This window comes from Aethina tumida, chromosome 1, assembly GCF_024364675.1.
Source record: "Aethina tumida isolate Nest 87 chromosome 1, icAetTumi1.1, whole genome shotgun sequence".
In the NCBI taxonomy this organism is placed as follows: Eukaryota; Metazoa; Arthropoda; class Insecta; order Coleoptera; family Nitidulidae; genus Aethina; species Aethina tumida.
Genome location: NC_065435.1, coordinates 72184693 through 72192319, shown reverse-complemented (window position 1 = coordinate 72192319; position 7627 = coordinate 72184693). Strand labels below are relative to the sequence as shown.

The following is a 7627-nucleotide window of genomic DNA, read 5'->3' as shown; positions in this document are numbered from 1 at the left end:
TCAACACAGGAAAGTCGAAAAGAAAACAACAACAAAAATACATAATAATTTATTTAACAAAGCTTATTCAATTCTATCGATTTTGAGGTAAACTAAGGAAAAACGTGCAAATCGTAAATCCCACTCTGAAAAACTTAACCAAAAGTAAATACACTTTTGTATATTTTTAATTCTTACTTTTATAAACACTTGATTGTTGACATTTACCAATCCTCTGCAGTCAACCAAAAAGTATGATTGACTGTGTAACAAAAGCATGTTATAGAGTTTTAAGTTTTTTTCGTTCCAATAAATCCAGTCCGCTCCAAAACATTGGTAATAAAACTTTTCGTGCTAAAATTGTATATTAATATATAACTTTACACACAATAATAAATATACTTCATCTGTCATTTTTTGCCCCCAATAACAAACTATGAAGAGGGTGTACATAATTCCAACAAAAGCAGATATAAATCTAAAACAATTTAAATAGTTCTTCTCCTAAAAATATAGATCATATTAGATTATGACACTGATAATACTCCAATACATACCATAACTGAAAGGTAAATAATTGCTGATGGTGGAATAATTACTGCTGAAAGAAAGAAAGGGATGGCAATTTTGGATACACTGTCGTTAACTGTAAAGTTAAGTCTGGAATATAAAATTGTCTTCATATATTTTATTTGTAGTTTGGTATATACCTACTGTCTTAAAACGACATGGAGTTTAATGAGCCTTAATAGTTTTTCTTCAATTTCCTTTTGAAATCTAGAATTACTCTTTAAAGAAAAATTTATTTCATAATTTTCTGACATATTCTCAATAAAGTCCTGGCATATATAAATTTGAAATATTAATTGTACACAGTAATATACAGCAAGCAAAACAAATCCCAACAGAACAATTGAAGAACAAACTGTCACTACCGTTACTATTATTATGTTAATTAATCTTGGAATTTTTAAATAATATTCAACAAAATTTATTAGTGGATATGTTTGAATGTCATCATCATGCCAAGGTACTAGCAGGAATGCAAGAAATAAATAAATAACATAAATGGATACTGCTATCCCACGTACTAATTTAACAAGTCGTTTAATTTTATTTTGAGTAAGGGTTGATGCAACTGACCATTCCAAAAATTTATTGAGAATTACAGCTGCTTGGGTTACGTATATATTGCTTAGACCATACATAACTGAGAATGTCATTACAGTCTGAAAATTATTTTTTATTGATTATTATTGAAATAACTCAACTTACATATATTCCGAGAGTTGTTAATTGAATACTGCTAATATTAATTCTTGGTTGAGTTAATTCTGGGTAACACCACAATAGTAAATGCGTGAATATCATAACTAAATTGAAGAAAATAACCACCACCAGTATTTTCAAAGGTATTTTCCGATATAATATAAACACCAAGTTTGGTATAAAACAAAGAGTGTCACCTAAAAATTAACATGTATACTAATTCAAACAACTGCTTGTAACCAAAACCTTTTAATTTCTCTTCAAAAATTGTCAAATAAATTTCGAATAGTACATTACGGAACATTGTAATGTATGTTCTAATGAACATCCGTACAACAGAAAATGTACAAATGCAAGTATAAGAATCGAGTGCATGTCATTGATCTAATGAGAAATTAATTGTGGAAGCCTTAAGTATCGTTTAGTCGTTTAATTTGAATTAAATTACGCTTGGTTCTTGTTAAATAAATAAGCGATCGTACATTATAAATTGTTTCTCATAGTTAAATCCACATGCAACACTAATATAACAATCAGCATCAACTCCGTGTAATAAATCCCACTCGCAAGTGTGAATTTCATCCGTGTTAAGCCTTTGGAGCGTGCAAATATAACCGGCAGATCGTCGATATTATTATAATATTACATTTAATATAATAGAGATTGGATGATGCGAACGCATACCCGGAATGTGTGTATATTTTACGCCAAAAGCAGCAATCTTCCAACATGCGATATCACGCTTGATTTACCGTTCTTGTTGGTGTTTGCTGAAATTTATTGGGTGTTTATTTTATGGGTGTTTATTCGTTGTGCTGCGTGCCAGGCCATATATCTGGATGAAATTCGACACTTTTATTAACTAATATTGTGGAAATGTATATTTAGGTATGCGCTGACAGTTTTTGGAATTTATGTAGAGATAAGAATTGCGTGGGTTACTTATCACGTACCCTAAAGTGTTTGCACTTTAAGACCTCATCTAAACACTTTCAAATTACTATTTATATACATTGTAATCGATAAATTAAATTGTATCGTGATTATTATAATATTCAAAACATCGTTTATAATTAGAGATTGAAATTAATTTTAAGAACTCATCGGCAAATTTTTATTTCAATTTATACGGTGAAGAAATTATATTAAACTTCATACAACAAATTGTTAAAGTTTAATTTTTTATTAAAATGAAGCATTTTCTTTACTTGTAACATCTTTGTACCGGGTAAGCAATAGTGGAAGTGTAAATAAAAACATTATTAATAAAAGAGGCCCTCACAAAAACGTGGAAAACGATTTTTGAGTTTCTAATTTGCCAATTGTATATAATATAGTTGATAATTATTTTGCAAACATTTTCCAAATTGTTTATGAAAATCTTTTTATTGTGTTTACTAAAGTCAGTGATTACACATTAAGCATTGAAAACTCCTAATACCCTTACTAATCTGAGTATTTTACTATTTTTTTATCCATGTACGTTGATTAACTGAAGTTGTCGAGGTTTCGATGTTTAACTTCTTACCACTAATTTTTTTAATTGCCAATTTAGAGAGCATTTAAGATATTTTTTACCAAGATCTTTTTACTATAACTTTTAAAATAAAGTAATGGTAACACGTTAAACATTGAAATGTGGATGACTTCAATTAGTTATAGATAGTCACAAAATTTGAATAAAAAATATAGAAAATGCTTTTAAGATAAAATTTAAATATCCTAATAAAATTTTCACGTTGGACGTATTTGGACATAATTTTAATTAATAATATATTTATTAAATTTGTAGTTTTTGAAATAAAACCAACATACTATACTATTTGGCCACCCGGTACAATATCGTTGCAATTTAAAATATTACAACCAGTCTGTGAACTTTTTCTTAGTACTTGCACCGTTTTACCTGTCCGCTTAAGGTTTGAAATACAAAGGATCGACAATCGAAGGAACAACAAGCGGTGGTTACAAATGAAATAAAATCATAAGACAAATCACTGAACATAATGCTAAATTTTCGTTCGATGTAGATTATCAATACTACCCGCAGCAAGAGCGGGCGCCCGGTACGAAAGTGAAATAAATAAAATTAATTACCCCGTTTTCAAATAGAAAATCACCATGAGGCAATGAGAAGTAGTCGTGTATTAAATACGGAAGATGAAAAATAGTCGTGTTTCCAAAGTGCTTAAATATGCAGACTGCCCGGTGTGAAGTTAAAACGTAAGAGCTCGGTACGGTACTAACAAACCATTAACATATATTTGTAGCTGCTACGTACTTTTGTATCAGAGACATATTCACCACTTAATCGAATAACATAGATCATAACTTCTGCTAAGTGCTTTGCCATGGGAATGAAAAAACGAGACGCAGTGATTGTTATTTATGGAACCCTTTCATTAAACTTAATGTAATTTTGGTTTTACTATTTGGTACTGCTGCAATTGGTCATATAACTTTCAAGTTCTACACAACATATAAACTTTATATTTTAGACCTCTGTGTGAGTATATGATTTACTACATATTTTAACATATGTTATACCATTCAGATTAGTTTAATACAGATCTTTTTAAAGATTTTTGTTTTATTTAATATATTTTTATGTATATTTTTTAGTTATGTTTTTTTCTAAAATGTATGCCACTAACTTTACTTTTTCACATGAAATAGATATTCTACCCTTTTTGACTTCTCACTTATTTGTTTTGATTCGATTTACTATCTTTATTTTAACTTTTTTAAAAAATTTTCGTACATCAAGTAATAAACCAAGAATTGAAAGGTTGAAATGTTAATTTTTGATATAGATATTAATAAAAAAGTAGTCAGGGGCCATTGAAGTTTTATTTCAAATGAAATTACAGTAAAATTTTTATATCATTTGCAAAATTGTATTTTCTATTAGTACCTTTAGCTAAAATGAATATTTACAAAGATGTAATTATTTGAAATTGATTTTTTTTTATTTTTTATTAATATGTTATATACAGGGTATTTTGCAACGTAGCCGACAAATTTTATCATATTTTTTTTTTAAATGTATACATAACATATATACATTGTGTTTCACAACTTATCCGAAAAATTTTAACCACGTACTTACTATTACATAAGAAGTCCATTTTAATCCATTAAAAAAATATGTGATAAATCGACCGTTTATGCAACAGTGAGTATGTGGTTAAAATTTGTCGGATAGAATGTTGAAAAGAACGGTGTGCTAAAATTGGATTCGGCAGGTCAAACCTTGCATTCACATCAATGAGAACAATTTCGGACAACTTTTATAGATGGATTGAATTATTTTTTATTTCGTTTCCAATTGTTCTATTAATTTTTTTCAATGGACTATTCAACACCTTGTATAAAACACAAAAATGTGAAAAAACACACATTGTCATGTGGGCTATTTGAAAAATTATATGAATATGTATAAATACATCTTTTTATGCAAAACATTTACAATATACAACAAAAGAATTAACAATAACAATTAAAATTGATAATTCGAACAAAATATTTGATATGTGTTCGATGGATTTTCTTGTCTCCGTTCAGGTATTGTATATAAGTGAACTTTTAGAGTAAAACAATATTTGAAAGGATTTTCGAACGCAACAAAATAATTAACATCACAAAAATGATTAATTTTATAAAGTGGGCATATTAGTTTCTTTCTAAGAGTGAAAAAGGTATAAATGTGGAACATAGATTAAAGAATTTTTTTTCTTTTAATGCTAAATTTATATTTAATTTTAATTAGTAAATTAAGAAGTGAAATTGATTTTTTCTGATAAATCAGCGGTGTCAGGTCTCTCAACGCCTATCTTAAAAAATATTAACAATTAAAATTATATATATATGTATATTTATAATAAATTCACTAACTTGAGACAATATAACAATATATGTCACTAGTTGATAGAGCTTTTTTCACATTTTATTTATAGAGTATTCTACAACTTATAAATAAAGAATAAAATTTTGTCTTAATTCTGTAAAAATATAATACTGATTCTGATACTATAAAAATAATATCTAATTTTTAGGTTTATATCATTTTACCTTTTTATCTTTTGATGATGTTATTTTAAATTTTGAAATGTTTTGAAATAAAGTTCTACATCATATTTATAATTTATATATTTTTTATTATCTTACGATTGATATAATATTAGCACATGTTCTTTAATTTTTTACAATGTTTATAGTTCTATTTATTATTTATAATATTTTATTATATTTTTTGATTTTTATGCCATTCTATTGAAGTAATATTATAACATTAATAATTTTGAATATTTTAATATTGATGATTAATTTTTTTCATTCAAGTTTCAATTTTGTAAGTGAAAATTTTCCGTTCTTATAAAAGAAAAACAAGTAATATTTCTGAATATTTTTTACCCTGAACCGAATTAAGTGAATTCACAAAATTACATTCTTTTCATGGGTTAACCTCTATTAAAATGCAATCTGACCCATTCCATTCCTTTTTATTTTTCCATTTTATAAAATATGGATTTTGCACCGCAATACCAGGTAGTTTTTATCCGGACTATTAATTATATCACAAAATGTCACATTCCACCGCAAAATTTCAATCAAACCGTGCCGAAATTCATTAATATTATATTAATTTAATGCGATTTTGAACCATGCAAACAAATTACTCGTGAAATTAAAATTAAAACAAAAACATCAATATTAATGACTGCCATTATTTCGAATCAAGTAAACAAATTAAAACTAATAAAATGCATTAAACTAGTCATTACCGCGGAAAATACGCGGTTTCAACTTGATAAGTTTACGTTTCATCAATGACACGATGTCATTGTAACAGACAATTTTCGCCTGAATTCGTAACGATCGCGGCAAAAGGCAACGACGAGGCAACGAGGATCCGTTAGCGGCCGAGATCGGTGGAGCGGCTTTTCCCACGATCTTTGTCCGTTGCCGGGCTCTCCTCCACCACCTCCACGGGGCCCGCCCGGTCCTCCGACTCCTACGTACCCTGGGGGAGATTGCGAGACACGCGCGCTCGCCCGCCCCACGGCAACGTGCTCTCCGCGCTCCTTAACAGGACCGTAACTTTAACTTTTATCCTTTTATCTTTAACAATTCACGATTATATCAATCAAATAATACTATATAAGACAAGTTTGTATTAAATAGTAGTCCAAAATAGTAATATTTCTATGTTCTTTCTACTGTTATTATAATTTTATAATTCGAACAAATCATTCGATATATCTTCGATGAATATTTATGTCTCCGTTCAGGCACTGAAAAAAAAATAACATCCCAAGATTTATTAATAAGTATAAAAAACATAGGTTAAAGAAAATTCTTCTTTTAATGCCAAAATTATCTTTAATTATAATTAGTAAATTAAAAAGTAAAATTGATTTTTTCTGATAAATCAATGGATTCATGTATCTTAAAAAAATATATATTTCCACGTTTTTTTCAATGCTACTTTTTTATGCTAATAATTTTTTGTACCCCTATTAGATTAGTAGTTTCTAAAATAAAGCTACGAATATTTGGTCACCTAATACACTCACTCATTTATTTTTTAGATTATATACTAATTCAGTGTACTAACTGGTTTAATCATACGAGTTCCGTCTTTTATGTATTTAATATTAGTAAGTTTAATACTAGTTAGTTTTACAAATATTTTGTGTACATAAATGTTTAAGAGGGGTTTTACCACACCGGATATTTGAAATACTTAAAATACGAATCACCCGTTTTATTCATAGCAAAAACAATTAAGATAATTTTTGTCTGTCAAACAGACTAATGAAGATTTTAATAATTAAATTAAGCTTTATGAAAACTTTTACTTCCTTAGTAAGATGTTCCCAAAGGTTAAAAAAATACATTATACTTTACTTATTCTGCTTTAAAATCATTGATGGAACATTAAGAAAGGGTGATAACGTAATCTGTGGCACAACAGCAGATTGATAGCTACACAGTTTCCCCGCATAAAAATCCACTTACTTAAGATGCATATTTCATGCGAGGCCGAGATAAAAGAAATAAAGAGAGACGTTGGAAAGGTGTCGCAGACGGCGTGTTTAAGCCGTGTTGGGGACACGGACGGTGTGATACAATTTGTCAAGATGACAACGCTTCTGTTCTTGCCAACCGAGTATTTATAAAATTGTCAGCGGCCAAGTTATTTATTGGGCTATTTTACATACGTTTTACCTACTAAATATTTACACATTCCAGAGATATTGCCACAACATCTTCATATTTATTTTTCTTCGAACGGCTCGGTTTGACAACGAAACTTTATTGCTCGTGTCCACAAGAATAAAGTGACTTACATTCACAATTACAATAATTTATAAAT

The 7627-nt window shown here is 28.5% G+C and overlaps 1 long non-coding RNA gene across 1 annotated transcript; it reads right to left on the bottom strand.

Annotated features, from left to right (window-relative positions):
* Nucleotides 1–200: 200 nt before the first annotated feature.
* LOC126264169 (uncharacterized) lies at nucleotides 201–1125 on the bottom strand. The gene is made up of 3 exons (XR_007546954.1): nucleotides 537–1125; nucleotides 382–483; nucleotides 201–333 (listed from the first exon to the last, which is right to left on the bottom strand). It is a non-coding gene; the product is annotated as an uncharacterized LOC126264169 (long non-coding RNA).
* Between the last annotated feature and the right edge of the window lie 6502 nt (nucleotides 1126–7627).